Here is a 19,622-nt window from a genome sequence, read left to right as displayed (position 1 = left end):
TCTATGTTTCTGTTCCTGATCCTCTGTTCTCCAGCTCTATGTTTCTGTTCCTGATCCTCTGTTCTCCAGCTCTATGTTTCTGTTCCTGATCCTCTGTTCTCCAGCTCTATGTTTCTGTTCCTGATCCTCTGTTCTCCAGCTCTATGTTTCTGTTCCTGATCCTCTGTTCTCCAGCTCTATGTTTCTGTTCCTGATCCTCTGTTCTCCAGCTCTATGTTTCTGTTCCTGATCCCCTGTTCTCCAGCTCTATGTTTCTGTTCCTGATCCCCTGTTCTCCAGCTCTATGTTTCTGTTCCTGATCCTCTGTTCTCCAGCTCTATGTTTCTGTTCCTGATCCCCTGTTCTCCAGCTCTATGTTTCTGTTCCTGATCCTCTGTTCTCCAGCTCTATGTTTCTGTTCCTGATCCTCTGTTCTCCAGCTCTATGTTTCTGTTCCTGATCCCCTGTTCTCCAGCTCTATGTTTCTGTTCCTGATCCTCTGTTCTCCAGCTCTATGTTTCTGTTCCTGATCCTCTGTTCTCCAGCTCTATGTTTCTGTTCCTGATCCTCTGTTCTCCAGCTCTATGTTTCTGTTCCTGATCCTCTGTTCTCCAGCTCTATGTTTCTGTTCCTGATCCTCTGTTCTCCAGCTCTATGTTTCTGTTCCTGATCCTCTGTTCTCCAGCTCTATGTTTCTGTTCCTGATCCTCTGTTCTCCAGCTCTATGTTTCTGTTCCTGATCCTCTGTTCTCCAGCTCTATGTTTCTGTTCCTGATCCTCTGTTCTCCAGCTCTATGTTTCTGTTCCTGATCCCCTGTTCTCCAGCTCTATGTTTCTGTTCCTGATCCCCTGTTCTCCAGCTCTATGTTTCTGTTCCTGATCCTCTGTTCTCCAGCTCTATGTTTCTGTTCCTGATCCTCTGTTCTCCAGCTCTATGTTTCTGTTCCTGATCCTCTGTTCTCCAGCTCTATGTTTCTGTTCCTGATCCTCTGTTCTCCAGCTCTATGTTTCTGTTCCTGATCCTCTGTTCTCCAGCTCTATGTTTCTGTTCCTGATCCTCTGTTCTCCAGCTCTATGTTTCTGTTCCTGATCCTCTGTTCTCCAGCTCTATGTTTCTGTTCCTGATCCTCTGTTCTCCAGCTCTATGTTTCTGTTCCTGATCCTCTGTTCTCCAGCTCTATGTTTCTGTTCCTGATCCTCTGTTCTCCAGCTCTATGTTTCTGTTCCTGATCCCCTGTTCTCCAGCTCTATGTTTCTGTTCCTGATCCCCTGTTCTCCAGCTCTATGTTTCTGTTCCTGATCCTCTGTTCTCCAGCTCTATGTTTCTGTTCCTGATCCCCTGTTCTCCAGCTCTATGTTTCTGTTCCTGATCCTCTGTTCTCCAGCTCTATGTTTCTGTTCCTGATCCCCTGTTCTCCAGCTCTATGTTTCTGTTCCTGATCCCCTGTTCTCCAGCTCTATGTTTCTGTTCCTGATCCCCTGTTCTCCAGCTCTATGTTTCTGTTCCTGATCCTCTGTTCTCCAGCTCTATGTTTCTGTTCCTGATCCTCTGTTCTCCAGCTCTATGTTTCTGTTCCTGATCCCCTGTTCTCCAGCTCTATGTTTCTGTTCCTGATCCCCTGTTCTCCAGCTCTATGTTTCTGTTCCTGATCCTCTGTTCTCCAGCTCTATGTTTCTGTTCCTGATCCTCTGTTCTCCAGCTCTATGTTTCTGTTCCTGATCCCCTGTTCTCCAGCTCTATGTTTCTGTTCCTGATCCCCTGTTCTCCAGCTCTATGTTTCTGTTCCTGATCCTCTGTTCTCCAGCTCTATGTTTCTGTTCCTGATCCTCTGTTCTCCAGCTCTATGTTTCTGTTCCTGATCCTCTGTTCTCCAGCTCTATGTTTCTGTTCCTGATCCTCTGTTCTCCAGCTCTATGTTTCTGTTCCTGATCCTCTGTTCTCCAGCTCTATGTTTCTGTTCCTGATCCTCTGTTCTCCAGCTCTATGTTTCTGTTCCTGATCCTCTGTTCTCCAGCTCTATGTTTCTGTTCCTGATCCTCTGTTCTCCAGCTCTATGTTTCTGTTCCTGATCCTCTGTTCTCCAGCTCTATGTTTCTGTTCCTGATCCTCTGTTCTCCAGCTCTATGTTTCTGTTCCTGATCCTCTGTTCTCCAGCTCTATGTTTCTGTTCCTGATCCCCTGTTCTCCAGCTCTATGTTTCTGTTCCTGATCCCCTGTTCTCCAGCTCTATGTTTCTGTTCCTGATCCCCTGTTCTCCAGCTCTATGTTTCTGTTCCTGATCCTCTGTTCTCCAGCTCTATGTTTCTGTTCCTGATCCCCTGTTCTCCAGCTCTATGTTTCTGTTCCTGATCCTCTGTTCTCCAGCTCTATGTTTCTGTTCCTGATCCCCTGTTCTCCAGCTCTATGTTTCTGTTCCTGATCCCCTGTTCTCCAGCTCTATGTTTCTGTTCCTGATCCCCTGTTCTCCAGCTCTATGTTTCTGATCCTCTGTTCTCCAGCTCTATGTTTCTGTTCCTGATCCTCTGTTCTCCAGCTCTATGTTCCTGATCCCCTGTTCTCCAGCTCTATGTTTCTGTTCCTGATCCCCTGTTCTCCAGCTCTATGTTTCTGTTCCTGATCCTCTGTTCTCCAGCTCTATGTTTCTGTTCCTGATCCTCTGTTCTCCAGCTCTATGTTTCTGTTCCTGATCCTCTGTTCTCCAGCTCTATGTTTCTGTTCCTGATCCTCTGTTCTCCAGCTCTATGTTTCTGTTCCTGATCCTCTGTTCTCCAGCTCTATGTTTCTGTTCCTGATCCTCTGTTCTCCAGCTCTATGTTTCTGTTCCTGATCCTCTGTTCTCCAGCTCTATGTTTCTGTTCCTGATCCTCTGTTCTCCAGCTCTATGTTTCTGTTCCTGATCCCCTGTTCTCCAGCTCTATGTTTCTGTTCCTGATCCCCTGTTCTCCAGCTCTATGTTTCTGTTCCTGATCCCCTGTTCTCCAGCTCTATGTTTCTGTTCCTGATCCCCTGTTCTCCAGCTCTATGTTTCTGTTCCTGATCCTCTGTTCTCCAGCTCTATGTTTCTGTTCCTGATCCCCTGTTCTCCAGCTCTATGTTTCTGTTCCTGATCCCCTGTTCTCCAGCTCTATGTTTCTGTTCCTGATCCCCTGTTCTCCAGCTCTATGTTTCTGTTCCTGATCCTCTGTTCTCCAGCTCTATGTTTCTGTTCCTGATCCTCTGTTCTCCAGCTCTATGTTTCTGTTCCTGATCCCCTGTTCTCCAGCTCTATGTTTCTGTTCCTGATCCCCTGTTCTCCAGCTCTATGTTTCTGTTCCTGATCCTCTGTTCTCCAGCTCTATGTTTCTGTTCCTGATCCTCTGTTCTCCAGCTCTATGTTTCTGTTCCTGATCCTCTGTTCTCCAGCTCTATGTTTCTGTTCCTGATCCTCTGTTCTCCAGCTCTATGTTTCTGTTCCTGATCCTCTGTTCTCCAGCTCTATGTTTCTGTTCCTGATCCCCTGTTCTCCAGCTCTATGTTTCTGTTCCTGATCCTCTGTTCTCCAGCTCTATGTTTCTGTTCCTGATCCCCTGTTCTCCAGCTCTATGTTTCTGTTCCTGATCCCCTGTTCTCCAGCTCTATGTTTCTGTTCCTGATCCCCTGTTCTCCAGCTCTATGTTTCTGTTCCTGATCCTCTGTTCTCCAGCTCTATGTTTCTGTTCCTGATCCCCTGTTCTCCAGCTCTATGTTTCTGTTCCTGATCCTCTGTTCTCCAGCTCTATGTTTCTGTTCCTGATCCTCTGTTCTCCAGCTCTATGTTTCTGTTCCTGATCCTCTGTTCTCCAGCTCTATGTTTCTGTTCCTGATCCTCTGTTCTCCAGCTCTATGTTTCTGTTCCTGATCCTCTGTTCTCCAGCTCTATGTTTCTGTTCCTGATCCCCTGTTCTCCAGCTCTATGTTTCTGTTCCTGATCCTCTGTTCTCCAGCTCTATGTTTCTGTTCCTGATCCCCTGTTCTCCAGCTCTATGTTTCTGTTCCTGATCCCCTGTTCTCCAGCTCTATGTTTCTGTTCCTGATCCCCTGTTCTCCAGCTCTATGTTTCTGTTCCTGATCCTCTGTTCTCCAGCTCTATGTTTCTGTTCCTGATCCCCTGTTCTCCAGCTCTATGTTTCTGTTCCTGATCCTCTGTTCTCCAGCTCTATGTTTCTGTTCCTGATCCTCTGTTCTCCAGCTCTATGTTTCTGTTCCTGATCCTCTGTTCTCCAGCTCTATGTTTCTGTTCCTGATCCTCTGTTCTCCAGCTCTATGTTTCTGTTCCTGATCCTCTGTTCTCCAGCTCTATGTTTCTGTTCCTGATCCTCTGTTCTCCAGCTCTATGTTTCTGTTCCTGATCCCCTGTTCTCCAGCTCTATGTTTCTGTTCCTGATCCCCTGTTCTCCAGCTCTATGTTTCTGTTCCTGATCCTCTGTTCTCCAGCTCTATGTTTCTGTTCCTGATCCTCTGTTCTCCAGCTCTATGTTTCTGTTCCTGATCCTCTGTTCTCCAGCTCTATGTTTCTGTTCCTGATCCTCTGTTCTCCAGCTCTATGTTTCTGTTCCTGATCCTCTGTTCTCCAGCTCTATGTTTCTGTTCCTGATCCTCTGTTCTCCAGCTCTATGTTTCTGTTCCTGATCCTCTGTTCTCCAGCTCTATGTTTCTGTTCCTGATCCCCTGTTCTCCAGCTCTATGTTTCTGTTCCTGATCCCCTGTTCTCCAGCTCTATGTTTCTGTTCCTGATCCTCTGTTCTCCAGCTCTATGTTTCTGTTCCTGATCCTCTGTTCTCCAGCTCTATGTTTCTGTTCCTGATCCTCTGTTCTCCAGCTCTATGTTTCTGTTCCTGATCCTCTGTTCTCCAGCTCTATGTTTCTGTTCCTGATCCTCTGTTCTCCAGCTCTATGTTTCTGTTCCTGATCCTCTGTTCTCCAGCTCTATGTTTCTGTTCCTGATCCTCTGTTCTCCAGCTCTATGTTTCTGTTCCTGATCCTCTGTTCTCCAGCTCTATGTTTCTGTTCCTGATCCCCTGTTCTCCAGCTCTATGTTTCTGTTCCTGATCCCCTGTTCTCCAGCTCTATGTTTCTGTTCCTGATCCCCTGTTCTCCAGCTCTATGTTTCTGTTCCTGATCCCCTGTTCTCCAGCTCTATGTTTCTGTTCCTGATCCTCTGTTCTCCAGCTCTATGTTTCTGTTCCTGATCCCCTGTTCTCCAGCTCTATGTTTCTGTTCCTGATCCTCTGTTCTCCAGCTCTATGTTTCTGTTCCTGATCCTCTGTTCTCCAGCTCTATGTTTCTGTTCCTGATCCTCTGTTCTCCAGCTCTATGTTTCTGTTCCTGATCCTCTGTTCTCCAGCTCTATGTTTCTGTTCCTGATCCCCTGTTCTCCAGCTCTATGTTTCTGTTCCTGATCCTCTGTTCTCCAGCTCTATGTTTCTGTTCCTGATCCTCTGTTCTCCAGCTCTATGTTTCTGTTCCTGATCCTCTGTTCTCCAGCTCTATGTTTCTGTTCCTGATCCTCTGTTCTCCAGCTCTATGTTTCTGTTCCTGATCCTCTGTTCTCCAGCTCTATGTTTCTGTTCCTGATCCTCTGTTCTCCAGCTCTATGTTTCTGTTCCTGATCCCCTGTTCTCCAGCTCTATGTTTCTGTTCCTGATCCTCTGTTCTCCAGCTCTATGTTTCTGTTCCTGATCCCCTGTTCTCCAGCTCTATGTTTCTGTTCCTGATCCTCTGTTCTCCAGCTCTATGTTTCTGTTCCTGATCCCCTGTTCTCCAGCTCTATGTTTCTGTTCCTGATCCTCTGTTCTCCAGCTCTATGTTTCTGTTCCTGATCCTCTGTTCTCCAGCTCTATGTTTCTGTTCCTGATCCTCTGTTCTCCAGCTCTATGTTTCTGTTCCTGATCCTCTGTTCTCCAGCTCTATGTTTCTGTTCCTGATCCTCTGTTCTCCAGCTCTATGTTTCTGTTCCTGATCCTCTGTTCTCCAGCTCTATGTTTCTGTTCCTGATCCTCTGTTCTCCAGCTCTATGTTTCTGTTCCTGATCCTCTGTTCTCCAGCTCTATGTTTCTGTTCCTGATCCTCTGTTCTCCAGCTCTATGTTTCTGTTCCTGATCCCCTGTTCTCCAGCTCTATGTTTCTGTTCCTGATCCTCTGTTCTCCAGCTCTATGTTTCTGTTCCTGATCCCCTGTTCTCCAGCTCTATGTTTCTGTTCCTGATCCCCTGTTCTCCAGCTCTATGTTTCTGTTCCTGATCCCCTGTTCTCCAGCTCTATGTTTCTGTTCCTGATCCTCTGTTCTCCAGCTCTATGTTTCTGTTCCTGATCCCCTGTTCTCCAGCTCTATGTTTCTGTTCCTGATCCCCTGTTCTCCAGCTCTATGTTTCTGTTCCTGATCCCCTGTTCTCCAGCTCTATGTTTCTGTTCCTGATCCTCTGTTCTCCAGCTCTATGTTTCTGTTCCTGATCCTCTGTTCTCCAGCTCTATGTTTCTGTTCCTGATCCCCTGTTCTCCAGCTCTATGTTTCTGTTCCTGATCCCCTGTTCTCCAGCTCTATGTTTCTGTTCCTGATCCTCTGTTCTCCAGCTCTATGTTTCTGTTCCTGATCCTCTGTTCTCCAGCTCTATGTTTCTGTTCCTGATCCTCTGTTCTCCAGCTCTATGTTTCTGTTCCTGATCCTCTGTTCTCCAGCTCTATGTTTCTGTTCCTGATCCTCTGTTCTCCAGCTCTATGTTTCTGTTCCTGATCCCCTGTTCTCCAGCTCTATGTTTCTGTTCCTGATCCTCTGTTCTCCAGCTCTATGTTTCTGTTCCTGATCCCCTGTTCTCCAGCTCTATGTTTCTGTTCCTGATCCCCTGTTCTCCAGCTCTATGTTTCTGTTCCTGATCCCCTGTTCTCCAGCTCTATGTTTCTGTTCCTGATCCTCTGTTCTCCAGCTCTATGTTTCTGTTCCTGATCCTCTGTTCTCCAGCTCTATGTTTCTGTTCCTGATCCTCTGTTCTCCAGCTCTATGTTTCTGTTCCTGATCCTCTGTTCTCAAGCTCTGTTTCTGTTCCTGATCCTCTGTTCTCCAGCTCTGTTTTTGTTCCTGATCCTCTGTTCTCCAGCTCTATGTTTCTGTTCCTGATCCTCTGTTCTCCAGCTCTATGTTTCTGTTCCTGATCCTCTGTTCTCCAGCTCTATGTTTCTGTTCCTGATCCTCTGTTCTCCAGCTCTATGTTTCTGTTCCTGATCCCCTGTTCTCCAGCTCTATGTTTCTGTTCCTGATCCCCTGTTCTCCAGCTCTATGTTTCTGTTCCTGATCCCCTGTTCTCCAGCTCTATGTTTCTGTTCCTGATCCTCTGTTCTCCAGCTCTATGTTTCTGTTCCTGATCCCCTGTTCTCCAGCTCTATGTTTCTGTTCCTGATCCTCTGTTCTCCAGCTCTATGTTTCTGTTCCTGATCCCCTGTTCTCCAGCTCTATGTTTCTGTTCCTGATCCCCTGTTCTCCAGCTCTATGTTTCTGTTCCTGATCCTCTGTTCTCCAGCTCTATGTTTCTGTTCCTGATCCTCTGTTCTCCAGCTCTATGTTTCTGTTCCTGATCCCCTGTTCTCCAGCTCTATGTTTCTGTTCCTGATCCCCTGTTCTCCAGCTCTATGTTTCTGTTCCTGATCCTCTGTTCTCCAGCTCTGTTTCTGTTCCTGATCCTCTGTTCTCCAGCTCTATGTTTCTGTTCCTGATCCTCTGTTCTCCAGCTCTGTTTCTGTTCCTGATCCTCTGTTCTCCAGCTCTATGTTTCTGTTCCTGATCCTCTGTTCTCCAGCTCTATGTTTCTGTTCCTGATCCCCTGTTCTCCAGCTCTATGTTTCTGTTCCTGATCCTCTGTTCTCCAGCTCTATGTTTCTGTTCCTGATCCCCTGTTCTCCAGCTCTATGTTTCTGTTCCTGATCCCCTGTTCTCCAGCTCTATGTTTCTGTTCCTGATCCCCTGTTCTCCAGCTCTATGTTTCTGTTCCTGATCCTCTGTTCTCCAGCTCTATGTTTCTGTTCCTGATCCTCTGTTCTCCAGCTCTATGTTTCTGTTCCTGATCCTCTGTTCTCCAGCTCTATGTTTCTGTTCCTGATCCTCTGTTCTCAAGCTCTGTTTCTGTTCCTGATCCTCTGTTCTCCAGCTCTGTTTTTGTTCCTGATCCTCTGTTCTCCAGCTCTATGTTTCTGTTCCTGATCCTCTGTTCTCCAGCTCTATGTTTCTGTTCCTGATCCTCTGTTCTCCAGCTCTATGTTTCTGTTCCTGATCCTCTGTTCTCCAGCTCTATGTTTCTGTTCCTGATCCCCTGTTCTCCAGCTCTATGTTTCTGTTCCTGATCCCCTGTTCTCCAGCTCTATGTTTCTGTTCCTGATCCCCTGTTCTCCAGCTCTATGTTTCTGTTCCTGATCCTCTGTTCTCCAGCTCTATGTTTCTGTTCCTGATCCCCTGTTCTCCAGCTCTATGTTTCTGTTCCTGATCCTCTGTTCTCCAGCTCTATGTTTCTGTTCCTGATCCTCTGTTCTCCAGCTCTATGTTTCTGTTCCTGATCCCCTGTTCTCCAGCTCTATGTTTCTGTTCCTGATCCTCTGTTCTCCAGCTCTATGTTTCTGTTCCTGATCCTCTGTTCTCCAGCTCTATGTTTCTGTTCCTGATCCCCTGTTCTCCAGCTCTATGTTTCTGTTCCTGATCCCCTGTTCTCCAGCTCTATGTTTCTGTTCCTGATCCTCTGTTCTCCAGCTCTATGTTTCTGTTCCTGATCCTCTGTTCTCCAGCTCTATGTTTCTGTTCCTGATCCTCTGTTCTCCAGCTCTATGTTTCTGTTCCTGATCCTCTGTTCTCCAGCTCTATGTTTCTGTTCCTGATCCCCTGTTCTCCAGCTCTATGTTTCTGTTCCTGATCCCCTGTTCTCCAGCTCTATGTTTCTGTTCCTGATCCCCTGTTCTCCAGCTCTATGTTTCTGTTCCTGATCCCCTGTTCTCCAGCTCTATGTTTCTGTTCCTGATCCCCTGTTCTCCAGCTCTATGTTTCTGTTCCTGATCCTCTGTTCTCCAGCTCTATGTTTCTGTTCCTGATCCTCTGTTCTCCAGCTCTATGTTTCTGTTCCTGATCCCCTGTTCTCCAGCTCTATGTTTCTGTTCCTGATCCCCTGTTCTCCAGCTCTATGTTTCTGTTCCTGATCCTCTGTTCTCCAGCTCTATGTTTCTGTTCCTGATCCTCTGTTCTCCAGCTCTATGTTTCTGTTCCTGATCCCCTGTTCTCCAGCTCTATGTTTCTGTTCCTGATCCCCTGTTCTCCAGCTCTATGTTTCTGTTCCTGATCCCCTGTTCTCCAGCTCTATGTTTCTGTTCCTGATCCTCTGTTCTCCAGCTCTATGTTTCTGTTCCTGATCCCCTGTTCTCCAGCTCTATGTTTCTGATCCTCTGTTCTCCAGCTCTATGTTTCTGTTCCTGATCCCCTGTTCTCCAGCTCTATGTTTCTGTTCCTGATCCCCTGTTCTCCAGCTCTATGTTTCTGTTCCTGATCCCCTGTTCTCCAGCTCTATGTTTCTGATCCTCTGTTCTCCAGCTCTATGTTTCTGTTCCTGATCCTCTGTTCTCCAGCTCTATGTTTCTGTTCCTGATCCCCTGTTCTCCAGCTCTATGTTTCTGTTCCTGATCCCCTGTTCTCCAGCTCTATGTTTCTGTTCCTGATCCTCTGTTCTCCAGCTCTGTTTCTGTTCCTGATCCTCTGTTCTCCAGCTCTATGTTTCTGTTCCTGATCCTCTGTTCTCCAGCTCTGTTTCTGTTCCTGATCCTCTGTTCTCCAGCTCTATGTTTCTGTTCCTGATCCTCTGTTCTCCAGCTCTATATTTCTGTTCCTGATCCCCTGTTCTCCAGCTCTATGTTTCTGTTCCTGATCCTCTGTTCTCCAGCTCTATGTTTCTGTTCCTGATCCCCTGTTCTCCAGCTCTATGTTTCTGTTCCTGATCCCCTGTTCTCCAGCTCTATGTTTCTGTTCCTGATCCCCTGTTCTCCAGCTCTATGTTTCTGTTCCTGATCCTCTGTTCTCCAGCTCTATGTTTCTGTTCCTGATCCTCTGTTCTCCAGCTCTATGTTTCTGTTCCTGATCCTCTGTTCTCCAGCTCTATGTTTCTGTTCCTGATCCTCTGTTCTCAAGCTCTGTTTCTGTTCCTGATCCTCTGTTCTCCAGCTCTGTTTTTGTTCCTGATCCTCTGTTCTCCAGCTCTATGTTTCTGTTCCTGATCCTCTGTTCTCCAGCTCTATGTTTCTGTTCCTGATCCTCTGTTCTCCAGCTCTATATTTCTGTTCCTGATCCTCTGTTCTCCAGCTCTATGTTTCTGTTCCTGATCCCCTGTTCTCCAGCTCTATGTTTCTGTTCCTGATCCCCTGTTCTCCAGCTCTATGTTTCTGTTCCTGATCCCCTGTTCTCCAGCTCTATGTTTCTGTTCCTGATCCTCTGTTCTCCAGCTCTATGTTTCTGTTCCTGATCCCCTGTTCTCCAGCTCTATGTTTCTGATCCTCTGTTCTCCAGCTCTATGTTTCTGTTCCTGATCCTCTGTTCTCCAGCTCTATGTTCCTGATCCCTGTTCTCCAGCTCTGTTTCTGTTCCTGATCCTCTGTTCTCCAGCTCTATGTTTCTGTTCCTGATCCTCTGTTCTCCAGCTCTATGTTTCTGTTCCTGATCCCCTGTTCTCCAGCTCTATGTTTCTGTTCCTGATCCCCTGTTCTCCAGCTCTATGTTTCTGTTCCTGATCCTCTGTTCTCCAGCTCTGTTTCTGTTCCTGATCCTCTGTTCTCCAGCTCTATGTTTCTGTTCCTGATCCTCTGTTCTCCAGCTCTGTTTCTGTTCCTGATCCTCTGTTCTCCAGCTCTATGTTTCTGTTCCTGATCCTCTGTTCTCCAGCTCTATATTTCTGTTCCTGATCCCCTGTTCTCCAGCTCTATGTTTCTGTTCCTGATCCTCTGTTCTCCAGCTCTATGTTTCTGTTCCTGATCCCCTGTTCTCCAGCTCTATGTTTCTGTTCCTGATCCCCTGTTCTCCAGCTCTACGTTTCTGTTCCTGATCCCCTGTTCTCCAGCTCTATGTTTCTGTTTCTGATCCTCTGTTCTCCAGCTCTATGTTTCTGTTCCTGATCCTCTGTTCTCCAGCTCTATGTTTCTGTTGCTGATCCTCTGTTCTCCAGCTCTATGTTTCTGTTCCTGATCCTCTGTTCTCAAGCTCTGTTTCTGTTCCTGATCCTCTGTTCTCCAGCTCTGTTTTTGTTCCTGATCCTCTGTTCTCCAGCTCTATGTTTCTGTTCCTGATCCTCTGTTCTCCAGCTCTATGTTTCTGTTCCTGATCCTCTGTTCTCCAGCTCTATATTTCTGTTCCTGATCCTCTGTTCTCCAGCTCTATGTTTCTGTTCCTGATCCCCTGTTCTCCAGCTCTATGTTTCTGTTCCTGATCCCCTGTTCTCCAGCTCTATGTTTCTGTTCCTGATCCCCTGTTCTCCAGCTCTATGTTTCTGTTCCTGATCCTCTGTTCTCCAGCTCTATGTTTCTGTTCCTGATCCCCTGTTCTCCAGCTCTATGTTTCTGTTCCTGATCCCCTGTTCTCCAGCTCTATGTTTCTGTTCCTGATCCCCTGTTCTCCAGCTCTATGTTTCTGTTCCTGATCCCCTGTTCTCCAGCTCTATGTTTCTGTTCCTGATCCCCTGTTCTCCAGCTCTATGTTTCTGTTCCTGATCCCCTGTTCTCCAGCTCTATGTTTCTGATCCTCTGTTCTCCAGCTCTATGTTTCTGTTCCTGATCCTCTGTTCTCCAGCTCTATGTTCCTGATCCCCTGTTCTCCAGCTCTGTTTCTGTTCCTGATCCTCTGTTCTCCAGCTCTATGTTTCTGTTCCTGATCCTCTGTTCTCCAGCTCTATGTTTCTGTTCCTGATCCCCTGTTCTCCAGCTCTATGTTTCTGTTCCTGATCCCCTGTTCTCCAGCTCTATGTTTCTGTTCCTGATCCTCTGTTCTCCAGCTCTGTTTCTGTTCCTGATCCTCTGTTCTCCAGCTCTATGTTTCTGTTCCTGATCCTCTGTTCTCCAGCTCTATGTTTCTGTTCCTGATCCCCTGTTCTCCAGCTCTATGTTTCTGTTCCTGATCCTCTGTTCTCCAGCTCTATGTTTCTGTTCCTGATCCCCTGTTCTCCAGCTCTATGTTTCTGTTCCTGATCCCCTGTTCTCCAGCTCTATGTTTCTGTTCCTGATCCCCTGTTCTCCAGCTCTATGTTTCTGTTCCTGATCCTCTGTTCTCCAGCTCTATGTTTCTGTTCCTGATCCCCTGTTCTCCAGCTCTATGTTTCTGTTCCTGATCCCCTGTTCTCCAGCTCTATGTTTCTGTTCCTGATCCTCTGTTCTCCAGCTCTGTTTCTGTTCCTGATCCTCTGTTCTCCAGCTCTATGTTTCTGTTCCTGATCCTCTGTTCTCCAGCTCTGTTTCTGTTCCTGATCCTCTGTTCTCCAGCTCTATGTTTCTGTTCCTGATCCTCTGTTCTCCAGCTCTATATTTCTGTTCCTGATCCCCTGTTCTCCAGCTCTATGTTTCTGTTCCTGATCCTCTGTTCTCCAGCTCTATGTTCCTGATCCCCTGTTCTCCAGCTCTGTTTCTGTTCCTGATCCTCTGTTCTCCAGCTCTATGTTTCTGTTCCTGATCCTCTGTTCTCCAGCTCTATGTTTCTGTTCCTGATCCCCTGTTCTCCAGCTCTATGTTTCTGTTCCTGATCCTCTGTTCTCCAGCTCTATGTTTCTGTTCCTGATCCTCTGTTCTCCAGCTCTATGTTTCTGTTCCTGATCCTCTGTTCTCCAGCTCTATATTTCTGTTCCTGATCCCCTGTTCTCCAGCTCTATGTTTCTGATCCTCTGTTTTTTTAAGTTGTAAATAGTAGCGCTGCAACAATATAGGACGCAGCTGTGCCTATCTAGTGGAACTGCAGCTGGATTGGCTGGATCTGTCCTCTTCAGCTGTATCAGACTGGCCGCAGGGTATTTCAGGCAAATGCCAGATGTGCTGGTCCATTTTTAGCCCAGTGGGTCTTTCTAAGTAATATTGTTTTCGGAAAATTATAATAATGGAGCCCTCGGGGGGGGGGGGGGGGGGGTTGCATGCCTGTGCCAATTTCTGGTCCCAGTTTGCCCCTTGTCCTGTTCAGCTGTGCAGCAAGGGAGACCAACCCGACAAGCAGCGGGTTGGAGAAGCATGTCCTGGGGGTGGAATTTTGGATTCTGTTTTCTAGGCATTAAGACATTAAGGACACATTAACGTCTGTCTCGCCTGATTCAAATGTAAATTAACAAATCCCTCCCTTTTTGAAGGGAACAAATCCCCAATGTTCTATGCGTGGGTTGTGTGGGTGTGTTGTCCTGAATGTACAGACCGAGGTCCACAGTGGATCCTATGTGCAGTGTGTAGGAAGGGGGCGGGTTGTGGAACATACAGTCGCAGGGTGAATGAAGGCCACATTGTCCCACTGGACTCTGGAATGTGTGAGACAGACACACGTGACAGGAGAAGCTCACTGGTGCTGGTGCTGCTGCTGCACAGCAGGAGATCCAATGGTGTTAATGATCTCGGGTTGCATCCCAAAATGGCGTCCTTTTCCCTACATAGTGCACTACTTGTCAAAATGTGTTCACGGCTCTGGTCAAAAGATGTGGGGGAAAGTCATATCTGTAGCCATTGAAGAGACACAGACTTAGTTACGCAATCCACCTCCACCAGCTGTATGGGGCTGGGTTGTAGGGTATTAGTTTAACTTTTGGTGATATCCAATTGGTAGTTACAGTCTTGTCCCATGGCTGCAACTCCCTTACGGACTTGGGAGAGGCATGCATCCTCCGGAACAAGACCCTGTCAAGCTGCACTGCCAGGCGCACCGCCAGCCGCACTGCCAGGCGCCCCGCCAGCCGCACCGCCAGCCGCACCGCCAGCCGCACTGCCAGGCACACTGCCAGCCGCACTGCCAGGCGTACCAATGTGTTGGAGGAAACACCGTCCAACAATGACGAGACGGCCTACAGGGAGGAGGTGAGGGCCCTCAGAGTGTGGTGTCAGGAAAATAACCTCACACTCAATGTCAACAAAACAAAAAATAAAAATAAATACAAACCAAACCTAACGTAACGTTTAGTAGGGCTAAACAGCACAGCACCAAAACTACAGCTGGGAAAAGGCTGTACATTACAATTATAAATGCTTCCCTAATCTCTCTACCCGTCATGTCCGTTTGCCTGTACTCTCCATGCTTCTTAGTACCAACAACATTCACACTATTTTACTGTAAACAATCTCTTTATTGAAGTGTTTATCATTTAATCAGCAGGGTTTTATTCTTTGACAGTCACAGCACTGAGATAGCAGAGGCCATGATTACAGACTCTACTACTACACGTTTAACCAATAGGATTACAGACTCTACTACACATTTAACCAATGGGATTACAGACTCTACTACTACACGGTTAACCAATGGGATTACAGACTCTACTACTACACGGTTAACCAATGGGATTACAGACTCTACTACACATTTAACCAATAGGATTACAGACTCTACTACTACACGTTTAACCAATGGGATTACAGACTCTACTACTACACGTTTAACCAATGGGATTACAGACTCTACTACACATTTAACCAATAGGATTACAGACTATACTACACGTTTAACCAATGGGATTACAGACTCTACTACTACACGTTTAACCAATGGGATTACAGACTATACTACACATTTAACCAATGGGATTACAGACTCTACTACACATTTAACCAATGGGATTACAGACTCTACTACTACACGTTTAACCAATGGGATTACAGACTCTACTACTACATGTTTAACCAATGGGATTACAGACTCTACTACTACATGTTTAACCAATGGGATTACAGACTCTACTACTACACGTTTAAGCAATGGGATTACAGACTCTACTACTACACGTTTAACCAATGGGATTACAGACTCTACTACACGTTTAACCAATGGGATTACAGACTCTACTACACGTTTAACCAATGGGATTACAGACTCTACTACTACACATTTAACCAATGGGATTACAGACTCTACTACTACACATTTAACCAACAGGATTACAGACTTTAACCAATGGGATTACAGACTCTACTACACATTTAACCAATAGGATTACAGACTCTACTACACATTTAACCAATAGGATTACAGACAGCCCTACATTCAAGTTTAATCAATAGTCCCAATAGACTCTGAAAGTACAAAACATTAGGAACACCTTCCTAATATTGAGTTGCACCCCCTTTTGCCCTCATAACAGCCTCAATTCATCAGAGCATGGACTCTACGGGGTGTCCAGCGTTCCACAGGGATGCTGGTCCATGTCGACTCCAATGCTTCCCACAGTTGTGTCCAGTTGGCTGGATGGCCTTTGGGTGGTGGACCATTGTTGATACACACAGGAAACTGTTGAGTGTGAAAAACCCGGCAGCGTTGCAGTTCTTGACACATTCAAACCGGTGCGCTTGGCACCTACTACCATACCCTGTTCAAAGGTACTGAAATATTTTATCTTGCCCATTCACCCTCTGAATGGCACACAATCCATGTCTCAAGGCTTAAAAATCCTTCTTTAACATGTCTCCTCCCCTTCATCTACACTGATTGAAGTGGATTTAACAGGTGACATCAATAAGGGATTATAGCTTTCACCTGAATTCACCTGGTCAGTCTATGTCATGGAAAGAGCAGGTGTTCCTAATGTTTTGTACACTCAGTGTATGTGTGTGGCTGGATGATACATGTAATGGTGGTCTCTACACTGGCTGTGAATAGAGGCTAATGAAATGGCTAATGAAATGGCTAATGAAATGGCTAATGAAATGGCTAATGGCTAATGAAATGGCTAATGAAATGGCTAATGAAATGGCTAATGGCTAATGAAATGGCTAATGAAATGGCTAATAAAATGTTTATATCTCATCAGTTTAACGTGTCATGTAAAGGTAGTTAGCTGTTCTGTGTCTGCCTGTCTGGTTGGTGGGCTGGTCTGGCTGGCTGGATGGCTGGTTGGTGGGCTGGATGGCTGGTTGGTGGGCTGGATGGCTGGTTGGTGGGCTGGTCTGGCTGGCTGGTTGGTGGGCTGGATGGCTGGCTGGCTGGATGGCTGGTCTGGCTGGATGGCTGGCTGGTGGGTTGGATGGCTGGTTGGTGGGCTGGATGGCTGGCTGGCTGGCTGGTCTGGCTAGATGGCTGGTTGGTGGGCTGGATGGCTGGTGGGTGGGCTGGATGGCTGGCTGGCTGGCTGGATGGCTGGTCTGGCTGGATGGCTGGCTGGTGGGCTGGATGGCTGGTTGGTGGGCTGGATGGCTGGCTGGCTGGCTGGATGGCTGGTTGGTGGGCTGGCTGGCTGGTCTGGCTGGATGGCTGGTTGGTGGGCTGGTCTGGCTGGTTGGATGGCTGGCTGGTGGGCTGGATTGCTGGCTGGCTGGATGGCTGGTTGGTGGGCTGGATGGCTGGCTGACTGGCTGGATGGCTGGCTGGTGGGCTGGATGGCTGGTCTGGCTGGATGGCTGGCTGGATGGCTGGTTGGTGGGCTGGTCTGGCTGGCTGGCTGGTTGGTGGGCTGGATGGCTGGCTGGCTGGATGGCTGGTCTGGCTGGATGGCTGGCTGGTGGGTTGGATGGCTGGTTGGTGGGCTGGATGGCTGGCTGGCTGGCTGGTCTGGCTAGATGGCTGGATGGCTGGTGGGTGGGCTGGATGGCTGGCTGGCTGGCTGGATGGCTGGTCTGGCTGGATGGCTGGCTGATGGGCTGGATGGCTGGTTGGTGGGCTGGATGGCTGGCTGGCTGGCTGGCTGGTTGGTGGGCTGGCTGGCTGGCTGGCTGGTCTGGCTGGATGGCTGGTTGGTGGGCTGGTCTGGCTGGTTGGATGGCTGGTTGGTGGGCTGGATTGCTGGCTGGCTGGATGGCTGGTTGGTGGGCTGGATGGCTGGCTGACTGGCTGGATGGCTGGCTGGTGGGCTGGATGGCTGGTTGGTGGGCTGGTCTGGCTGGTTGGATGGCTGGTTGGTGGGCTGGTCTGGCTGGTTGGTTGGCTGGTTGGCTGGCTGGCTGGTGGGCTGGATGGCTGGTTGGCGAGCTGGATGGCTGGTTGGTGGGTTGGATGGCTGGTTGGTGGGCTGGTCTGGCTGGTTGTTTGGCTGGCTGGCTGGATGGCTGGCTGGTGGGCTGGATGGCTGTCTGGCTGGTGGGCTGGCTGGTTGGCTGGCTGGATGGCTGGTTGGTGGGCTGGATAGCTGGCTGGATGGCTGGCTGGCTGGTGGGCTGGATGGCTGGCTGGATGGCTGGCTGGTGGGCTGGATGGCTGGCTGGCTGGCTGGTGGGCTGGATGGCTGGCTGGTGGGCTGGATGGCTGGCTGGTGGGCTGGATGGCTGGCTGGCTGGCTGGATGGCTGGCTGGCTGGTCTGGTACCCCTGGTATTTCCGTATTTAACACTAATGTGAGAGTGTCGTCAGTAACAGGGAAGCTGCAGCTGGCTGGATTCCTGTGGTAGACTGGGGGGGGGGGATGTTGGTGGGGGAGGGGATGAAAGGAGGGGGGAGAAGGGAGGAAAGGAGGAGGGGAGAAGGGAGGAAAGAAGGAGGGGGGAAAGGAAGGGGAACAACCAGAACAACAGTTGACTCCATACAGTTGTTCATTTTAAAGCTCTATGGCTTTTCTCCTCTCCTAAGCTGTACAGCTTGGAAACCACTCTCATCTGCTGGAACCATCCAGACAGACCAGGGGAGAGGTAGGGCCAGGGGCGAGGTAGGGCCAGAGGCGAGGTAGGGCCAGGGGCGAGGTAGGTTCAGGGGCGAGGTAGGGCCAGGGGCAAGGTAGGGCCAGGGGCGAGGTAGGGCCAGGCCAGGGGGGAGGGGAGGGGAGGTAGGGCCAGGCCAGGGGGGAGGGGAGGTAGGGCCAGGCCAGGGGGGAGGGGAGGTAGGGCCAAGGCAGGGGGGAGGGGAGGTAGGGCCAGGCCAGGGGGGAGGGGAGGTAGGGCCAGGCCAGGGGGGAGGGGAGGGGAAGTAGGGCCAGGCCAGGGGGGAGGGGAGGTAGGGCCAAGGCAGGGGGGAGGGGAGATAGGGCCAGGGCAGGGGGGAGGGGAGGTAGGGCCAGGGGGGAGGGGAGGTAGGGCCAGGGCAGGTCAGGGGGGAGGTAGGGCCAGGGAGGAGGGGGGAGGGGAGGTAGGGCCAAGGCTAGGGGGGAGGGGAGGGGAGGTAGAGCCAGGCCAGGGGGGAAGGCAGGCCGGGCCAAGGCAGGTCGGGCCACCCCGAGTCAGGCTGAGGCTTATTATGACTGTGGCCTTGTTGTCTTTGCTGGGGATTTAAGAGGGATTAAGGGGGGAAGGACCGGGACGGAAGAACAGGGCCTGGCTCATTGGCCAATGGACGGATGGAGCCTAGCCTACTGGATGTAAGGATTGGGCCTCTCGTCCTATGGGATGGCAGCACAAACCAACCTGATCCCCGTCTGTAAGGCAGCTAACCCAAATCAAATCAAATGTTATTGGTCACATGCATATGGTTAGCAGATGGTATTGGTCACATGGTTAGCAGATGGTATTGGTCACATGCATATGGTTAGCAGATGGTATTGGTCACATGGTTAGCAGATGGTATTGGTCACATGGTTAGCAGATGGTATTGGTCACATGGTTAGCAGATGTTATAGGTCACATGGTTAGCAGATGTTATTGGTCACATGGTTAGCAGATGTTAATGGTCACATGGTTAGCAGATGTTATTGGTCACATGGTTAGCAGATGTTATTGGTCACATGGTTAGCAGATGTTAATGGTCACATGGTTAGCAGATGTTATTGGTCACATGGTTAGCAGATGTTATTGGTCACATGGTTAGCAGATGTTATTGGTCCATACACATGGTTAGCAGATGTTATTGGTCACATGGTTAGCAGATGTTATTGGTCACATGGTTAGCAGATGTTATTGGTCACATGGTTAGCAGATGTTATTGGTCACATGGTTAGCAGATGTTATTGGTCCATACACATGGTTAGCAGATGTTATTGGTCACATGGTTAGCAGATGTTATTGGTCACATGGTTAGCAGATGTTATTGGTCCATACACATGGTTAGCAGATGTTATTGGTCACATGGTTAGCAGATGTTATTGGTCACATGGTTAGCAGATGTTATTGGTCCATACACATGGTTAGCAGATGTTATTGGTCACATGGTTAGCAGATGTTATTGGTCACATGGTTAGCAGATGTTATTGGTCCATACACATGATTATCAGATGTTATTGGTCACATGGTTAGCAGATGTTATTGGTCCATACACATGGTTAGCAGATGTTATTGGTCACATGGTTAGCAGATGTTATTGGTCACATGGTTAGCAGATGTTATTGGTCACATGGTTAGCAGATGTTATTGGTCACATGGTTAGCAGATGTTATTGGTCCATACACATGGTTAGCAGATGTTATTGGTCACATGGTTAGCAGATGTTATTGGTCACATGGTTAGCAGATGTTATTGGTCCATACACATGGTTAGCAGATGTTATTGGTCACATGGTTAGCAGATGTTATTGGTCACATGGTTAGCAGATGTTATTGG

The sequence above is a fragment of the Salmo salar genome, chromosome 16 (assembly GCF_965601325.2).
Source record: "Salmo salar chromosome 16, fSalSal1, whole genome shotgun sequence".
Classification (NCBI taxonomy): domain Eukaryota; kingdom Metazoa; phylum Chordata; class Actinopteri; order Salmoniformes; family Salmonidae; genus Salmo; species Salmo salar.
This window is presented reverse-complemented; position numbering follows the sequence as displayed.